This window comes from Siphateles boraxobius, unplaced genomic scaffold, assembly GCF_051911475.1.
Source record: "Siphateles boraxobius isolate OS27281-9 unplaced genomic scaffold, OSU_SipBor_1 315, whole genome shotgun sequence".
NCBI lineage: Eukaryota > Metazoa > Chordata > Actinopteri > Cypriniformes > Leuciscidae > Siphateles > Siphateles boraxobius.
The window spans coordinates 132501-140000 of NW_027508937.1; the positions used below are offsets into that span (position 1 = coordinate 132501).

General features: G+C 35.6%; 5 non-coding genes across 5 annotated transcripts; all 5 read left to right on the forward strand.

The window, feature by feature from the left end:
• Positions 1–4831: 4831 nt before the first annotated feature.
• Positions 4832–4950, forward strand: LOC143699330 (5S ribosomal RNA). Its single transcript, XR_013188254.1, has one exon. It is a non-coding gene; the product is annotated as a 5S ribosomal RNA (ribosomal RNA).
• Positions 4951–5224: 274 nt separating this feature from the next.
• On the forward strand, positions 5225–5343 carry LOC143699331 (5S ribosomal RNA). The gene has a single exon (XR_013188255.1). It is a non-coding gene; the product is annotated as a 5S ribosomal RNA (ribosomal RNA).
• Positions 5344–6041: 698 nt separating this feature from the next.
• LOC143699333 (5S ribosomal RNA) lies at positions 6042–6160 on the forward strand. The gene has a single exon (XR_013188258.1). It is a non-coding gene; the product is annotated as a 5S ribosomal RNA (ribosomal RNA).
• A 283-nt stretch (positions 6161–6443) lies between these two features.
• On the forward strand, positions 6444–6562 carry LOC143699334 (5S ribosomal RNA). Its single transcript, XR_013188259.1, has one exon. It is a non-coding gene; the product is annotated as a 5S ribosomal RNA (ribosomal RNA).
• Positions 6563–7050: 488 nt separating this feature from the next.
• Positions 7051–7169, forward strand: LOC143699335 (5S ribosomal RNA). Its single transcript, XR_013188260.1, has one exon. It is a non-coding gene; the product is annotated as a 5S ribosomal RNA (ribosomal RNA).
• The last annotated feature ends 331 nt before the right edge of the window (positions 7170–7500 follow it).

Consider the following 7500-nt stretch of genomic DNA (forward strand, 5'->3'; position numbering starts at 1 on the left):
TGAAGGAGAAGGATGAAGGAGGGAGGGGAGAAAAGGAGATGTCAGAGAACCCAGCATTAAACGTGGAGGAGGAAATGGACACAAGTGAGGAAAAGAGCATAAAGAAGAAAAGAAAGAAAAATGGGAAGGAGGAGCATACTGCAAAAAAGTAAGGAATTGGATTTACTGAAATGAGTTTGAGATTCCTTAAAACTATAATATATATTATGTGTGGCGTTATGAATATTGCATGCTTGAACGCCAATGGACTAAGAGATGTAAACAAGTTTGAGAAGGTGAAGGGAGTGCTTAAAGTAGACATAATATGTTTACAAGAGACGCATTGGTCGGAAGAAATAATGGGAAATATAAAAAAAGAGTGGGAAGATGACATTTTTGTAAACCATGGAAATCAAAAAGCTTGTGGTGTGGCGATTTTGATAAAGAGGGATAGAGTGTATAATGTACAACAAATTTATAAAGATGGTAAAGGAAGATTGTTAGTAATAGATTTTATGTTTCACAATGAGCTACTTAGGTTGATAAATGTTTACGCGCCTAATGTAGAAACTGAAAGAAAAGAAGTCTTCAAAGAAATTAAGCCGTTATGTAAAGGGAAATTTATAGTAATGGGAGACTTCAATGTTTGGTGCACAAGACTAGATGCATCAAGTAGTGCAAATTTTAAATCAGATGTGTCTAGGAAATATTTAAATGAATGGATGATGAGCGAGGATATAGTTGATGCTTGGAGAGAGGAAAATCCTTATAAAAGAGAGTTTTCTAGAAGGCAAATGGTGATGGGGAGTTTGAAGCAAAGCCGAATAGATTTATGTTTAATTAAAAGGGAAATGTTAGGATACGTGAAAAATGTGAAATATAAGTTTATAGGAATAAGTGACCATGCTGCTATGACAGTTAAGTTCGGTGTAAATACGGAAGAGAGAGGTGGGGGAGTGTGGTGTTTGAATGCATCTCTGCTAAAGGAAAAGGCATATAAAGAAAATATCAGCAAATGTATAAGGTATGAAATGGCAAACCCATTGTTTAATGAAAATGTGTGTGAATGGTGGGAAATAATGAAAGCAAAAATAAAAAAAAGAAGTGTTAGATATTCAAAACAAAGGGATTTCATGAGGAGGAGTAAAGTAGAAGCAATGGAAAATGCATTAAAGAAGGAAGCAGAGAAAATAGATAGGGATCCTAAGCACGGAAAAGAATGTTTTTTGAAGATAAAAGCAGAGATGGAGGAATATGAAAAAGAAAAAAGTAAGGGTGCAATAGTAAGGAGTAGGGCACAGTATGCTTTAGAGGGAGAAAGGAGTACAAAGTTCTTTCTGAACTTAGAGAAAAAAAAGCAGAGGAAAAATCATATTTTTGAGTTGGAAAATGAAAAAGGGATAAAAGTAACTGATTATGTGGAGATAATAAGAGTAGTAGAGTCGTTTTATAGAGAATTATTTAAGAAAGAAGGTGTAAAACAGGACTGTGTGGATGAGGTTTTAAATACTGTAAGTGCTAGGTTAAATGAAGAGGATAAAAGTATGTGTGAAAGAGATATAAGGATTGAAGAAATAAAAGAAGCAATAGAGCAAACAAAACCGAATAAAAGCCCAGGTGCAGACGGTCTAATACATGAATTTTATAAGACTTTTGTTGATATTATAGCACCAATATTGTGGAAGCTCTATAAGAGTATGGAAGAGAGAGGGGAAATGCCACAATCAATGGGTTTAGGAGTAATCACCATCTTGTACAAAAATAAGGGGAGTCCACTTAAGTTGGAAAATTATAGACCATTGAGTCTTTTAAACACAGACTATAAAATTTTAACAAAAGTATTAGCTAATAGAATAAAAAAGGTAGTAGGGACAATAATATCACCAAATCAAGCATACAGCATAATGGGAAGAGATATCACAGACACAATTAGTACAATAAGGGATGTAGTAGAAAGCATGGGAAAGGATGGAGAGGGCGGTTTGATTTTATCGATGGATTTAAATAAGGCGTTTGATAGGGTAGAGCACAGCTTCATGGAGCAAACAATGAGAAGATTTGGATTTGGGGAGAGGATTCTAAGGTGGATAAAGTTAGTATATGATAATGCTAAGAGTTGTGTGAAAATTAATGGGGTGTTAACTGACCCTTTTCCTTTAGAGAGGTCAGTTAGGCAAGGATGTCCATTGTCGCCATTGCTATACTCAATAACAGCAGAGCCTTTGGCAACACTGATTAAAGGAGATAAAGAAATAAGAGGAATTCAAATACCATATGGGGGAGTCAGCATTATTCATCAGTATGCAGATGATACCACATTTACAGTTAAGGACATAGAGAGTATAAATAGAATAAGGGAACATATGGGAACATACGGAAAAGCGTCAGGTGCAAAAATAAATGTAGATAAATCCGAAATAATGAGTATAGGAGGTGTGGATATAAAAGGGTCAGACACTCCCTTTAAAATAACTACAGAGTATTTGAAGATTCTAGGTGTAAACATAGGAGTAAATGTAAAAGAAGCTAGAGATGCTACGTGGACAGGAATATTAAATAAAATTAAACAAGTTTTACAATTTTGGAGACTAAGGGAGTTAAGATTAAGAGGCAAAGTAGTAGTAGCTAATTCATTATTGCTTACAAAATGTAACTATGTGATGGGGGTAATAGACCTACCAAATTGGGTGTTGAATGGAATTAAAGAGACAGTGAATATTTTTTTGTGGGGAGGTAAAGGAGTTAGAATATCAGCAAAAACTCTAATAGCGGATTATAAGGAGGGAGGCTTGAAGTTGATTGATTTAGAAGTTAAAAGAAAGGCAATAAGAGTGAAAGCGATAAAAAAATATCTATATGATAAAGTAGAGTATGGATGGAAGGGTTATATGAGAAATTACTTAGATAAAAGTGCAGGATGTGGTGAGGAAGGATTGTTCATGGCCTTAAAAAAACCAATGATTGAAAAGGTGCCATTATTTTATCAGGAAGTCTTTAGTGCATGGTCTGAGTTTGTAGTGAATGTGGGATATGAATGTGAGAATATAAATCAAGTGCATCATCAGCCAATTTTCTTGAATCCAAAAGTAAGGTTAGGAGGGAAAATGCTTTACAATAGATTGTTCATGAGAGCGGGTATTAGAAAAGTAAAAGATATGGCATATGAATATGTGAAGGGGTTCTTACCAAATAGGGCAATATATGACTGTGTGGTGGGATGGGATGATGAGATTGAACAAGCAAAAGTGGACCGTGAGTGTGAAAATATTAAAATAAGCCTGCCTAAGAGCTGGGTGGAAAGGATAGAGAGAGAGACTGTTAAAGTGGGAAATTGGGGAATTCCAGAAATGTACATTATGGAAAATAATAATAAGAAGTATTTGTCTGAGATAAATGTGAAAATGATATATAAGATGTTGCTGAAAAAGGAAATCAAAATGCCTGCATCAGAAGCTGTATGGACAAAACTATTTCCAGATTTGAATGTGAAGACAATTTGGAAGAACTTAAGGGTGAAATATAATGGACTGGATTGTGAGAACCTGGACTTTAAGCTCAGACATAATAGGATATACACAAAGGTGGTAATCCATCAAATAAACAAAAATGTGAAAAGGGAATGTGATTTATGTGGGACAGAGCCAGAGACCCTGATGCATATATTCTTTGAATGTAAAGAGCTTCAAGTGTTCCATGAAAAATTGAAAAAGATGGTCAAGGATGGAATGGGAAAAGATGTAACAGGGAATGAATGGAAAAAACTGTTTTTATTCGGTGAATGTATGAATCACAAAGACAAGAGGGTTAATTTCTGGAATTTTATGTTAAGTCATGCAAGATATGCAATATGGGTGAGAAGGAACTTGGCATATTTTGAAGGGAAGAAAGTGGATGTAATTGAGATGTTTAAAACTGTTGTAAGAAAGAATGTGTATCTAATGTGGCAATATTTGAGCAAAGAGGAATTTGAAAAGGCATTTGTGGATGAAGAATGTGGGCTTATAAGTATAGATATAAATAAAGGGTTAAGTTTATGTTTTTGAAAAGAGACAATGAGCTTGAATAATGGTTCAACATTTTATTTGGAATATTCTGGTGGATGAAGATTGAAGAAAATTAAGTTATGTTTTTTCCCTGTATGATTCATTGATATGTGAGATGAATTAGTGTTGGGGTTATAATGATTGGAATCATAATTTCATAATTGTTATGTAAAAAATTTTTGTTACTTTTTGATAATAAAAAAAAAAAAAAAAAAAGGTCACGCCCGATCTCGTCTGATCTCGGAAGCTAAGCAGGGTCGGGCCTGGTTAGTACTTGGATGGGAGACCGCCTGGGAATACCAGGTGCTGTAAGCTTTTTTGATTTAAAAAAAAAAAAAAAAAAAAAAGAGTCCCTGAGCTTCTTCAGAAAGCCTTTAAAAGTCTCTGAGATTCTTCAGAGAGCATGAAAGAGTTTGAGTTTTTTCAAAAGTTCTTCTTACTTTAAAAAAAAGACTCACTGAGCTTCTTCAGAAAGCCTTTAAAAGTCTCTGAGATTCTTCAGAGAGCATGAAAGAGTTTGAGTTTTTTCAAAAGTTCTTCTTAGTTTAAAAAAAAAGACTCACTGAGCTTCTGCAGAAAGCCTTTAAAAGTCTCTGAGATTCTTCAGAGAGCATGAAAGAGTTTGAGTTTTTTCAAAAGTTCTTCTTAGTTTAAAAAAAAAGACTCACTGAGCTTCTTCAGAAAGCCTTTAAAAGTCTCTGAGATTCTTCAGAGAGCATGAAAGAGTTTGAGTTTTTTCAAAAGTTCTTCTTAGTTTTCTTCATTAATGGTCTAACCTTTTAAATTGCCCAATTTTGGCAGCAGTTTTCGCTTACGGCCATACCACCTTGGTCACGCCCGATCTCGTCTGATCTCGGAAGCTAAGCAGGGTCGGGCCTGGTTAGTACTTGGATGGGAGACCGCCTGGGAATACCAGGTGCTGTAAGCTTTTTTGATTTAAAAAAAAAAAAGAGTCCCTGAGCTTCTTCAGAAAGCCTTTAAAAGTCTCTGAGATTCTTCAGAGAGCATGAAAGAGTTTGAGTTTTTTCAAAAGTTCTTCTTACTTTAAAAAAAAGACTCACTGAGCTTCTTCAGAAAGCCTTTAAAAGTCTCTGAGATTCTTCAGAGAGCATGAAAGAGTTTGAGTTTTTTCAAAAGTTCTTCTTAGTTTTCTTCATTAATGGTCTAACCTTTTAAATTGCCCAATTTTGGCAGCAGTTTTCGCTTACGGCCATACCACCTTGGTCACGCCCGATCTCGTCTGATCTCGGAAGCTAAGCAGGGTCGGGCCTGGTTAGTACTTGGATGGGAGACCGCCTGGGAATACCAGGTGCTGTAAGCTTTTTTGATTTAAAAAAAAAAAAAAAAAAAGAGTCCCTGAGCTTCTTCAGAAAGCCTTTAAAAGTCTCTGAGATTCTTCAGAGAGCATGAAAGAGTTTGAGTTTTTTCAAAAGTTCTTCTTACTTTAAAAAAAAGACTCACTGAGCTTCTTCAGAAAGCCTTTAAAAGTCTCTGAGATTCTTCAGAGAGCATGAAAGAGTTTGAGTTTTTTCAAAAGTTCTTCTTAGTTTAAAAAAAAGACTCACTGAGCTTCTGCAGAAAGCCTTTAAAAGTCTCTGAGATTCTTCAGAGAGCATGAAAGAGTTTGAGTTTTTTCAAAAGTTCTTCTTAGTTTAAAAAAAAAGACTCACTGAGCTTCTGCAGAAAGCCTTTAAAAGTCTCTGAGATTCTTCAGAGAGCATGAAAGAGTTTGAGTTTTTTCAAAATTTCTTCTTACTTTAAAAAAAAGACTCACTGAGCTTCTTCAGAAAGCCTTTAAAAGTCTCTGAGATTCTTCAGAGAGCATGAAAGAGTCTGAGTTTTTTCAAAAGTTCTTCTTACTTTAAAAAAAAGACTCACTGAGCTTCTTCAGAAAGCCTTTAAAAGTCTCTGAGATTCTTCAGAGAGCATGAAAGAGTTTGAGTTTTTTCAAAAGTTCTTCTTAGTTTTCTTCATTAATGGTCTAACCTTTTAAATTGCCCAATTTTGGCAGCAGTTTTCGCTTACGGCCATACCACCTTGGTCACGCCCGATCTCGTCTGATCTCGGAAGCTAAGCAGGGTCGGGCCTGGTTAGTACTTGGATGGGAGACCGCCTGGGAATACCAGGTGCTGTAAGCTTTTTTGATTTAAAAAAAAAAAAAAAAAAAAAGAGTCCCTGAGCTTCTTCAGAAAGCCTTTAAAAGTCTCTGAGATTCTTCAGAGAGCATGAAAGAGTTTGAGTTTTTTCAAAAGTTCTTCTTACTTTAAAAAAAAGACTCACTGAGCTTCTTCAGAAAGCCTTTAAAAGTCTCTGAGATTCTTCAGAGAGCATGAAAGAGTTTGAGTTTTTTCAAAAGTTCTTCTTAGTTTTCTTCATTAATGGTCTAACCTTTTAAATTGCCCAATTTTGGCAGCAGTTTTCGCTTACGGCCATACCACCTTGGTCACGCCCGATCTCGTCTGATCTCGGAAGCTAAGCAGGGTCGGGCCTGGTTAGTACTTGGATGGGAGACCGCCTGGGAATACCAGGTGCTGTAAGCTTTTTTGATTTAAAAAAAAAAAAAAAAAAAGAGTCCCTGAGCTTCTTCAGAAAGCCTTTAAAAGTCTCTGAGATTCTTCAGAGAGCATGAAAGAGTTTGAGTTTTTTCAAAAGTTCTTCTTACTTTAAAAAAAAGACTCACTGAGCTTCTTCAGAAAGCCTTTAAAAGTCTCTGAGATTCTTCAGAGAGCATGAAAGAGTTTGAGTTTTTTCAAAAGTTCTTCTTAGTTTAAAAAAAGACTCACTGAGCTTCTTCAGAAAGCCTTTAAAAGTCTCTGAGATTCTTCAGAGAGCATGAAAGAGTTTGAGTTTTTTCAAAAGTTCTTCTTACTTTAAAAAAAAGACTCACTGAGCTTCTTCAGAAAGCCTTTAAAAGTCTCTGAGATTCTTCAGAGAGCATGAAAGAGTTTGAGTTTTTTCAAAAGTTCTTCTTAGTTTTCTTCATTAATGGTCTAACCTTTTAAATTGCCCAATTTTGGCAGCAGTTTTCGCTTACGGCCATACCACCTTGGTCACGCCCGATCTCGTCTGATCTCGGAAGCTAAGCAGGGTCGGGCCTGGTTAGTACTTGGATGGGAGACCGCCTGGGAATACCAGGTGCTGTAAGCTTTTTTGATTTAAAAAAAAAAAAAGAGTCCCTGAGCTTCTTCAGAAAGCCTTTAAAAGTCTCTGAGATTCTTCAGAGAGCATGAAAGAGTTTGAGTTTTTTCAAAAGTTCTTCTTACTTTAAAAAAAAGACTCACTGAGCTTCTTCAGAAAGCCTTTAAAAGTCTCTGAGATTCTTCAGAGAGCATGAAAGAGTTTGAGTTTTTTCAAAAGTTCTTCTTAGTTTAAAAAAAAGACTCACTGAGCTTCTGCAGAAAGCCTTTAAAAGTCTCTGAGATTCTTCAGAGAGCATGAAAGAGTTTGAGTTTTTTCAAAAGTTCTTCTTAGTTTAAAA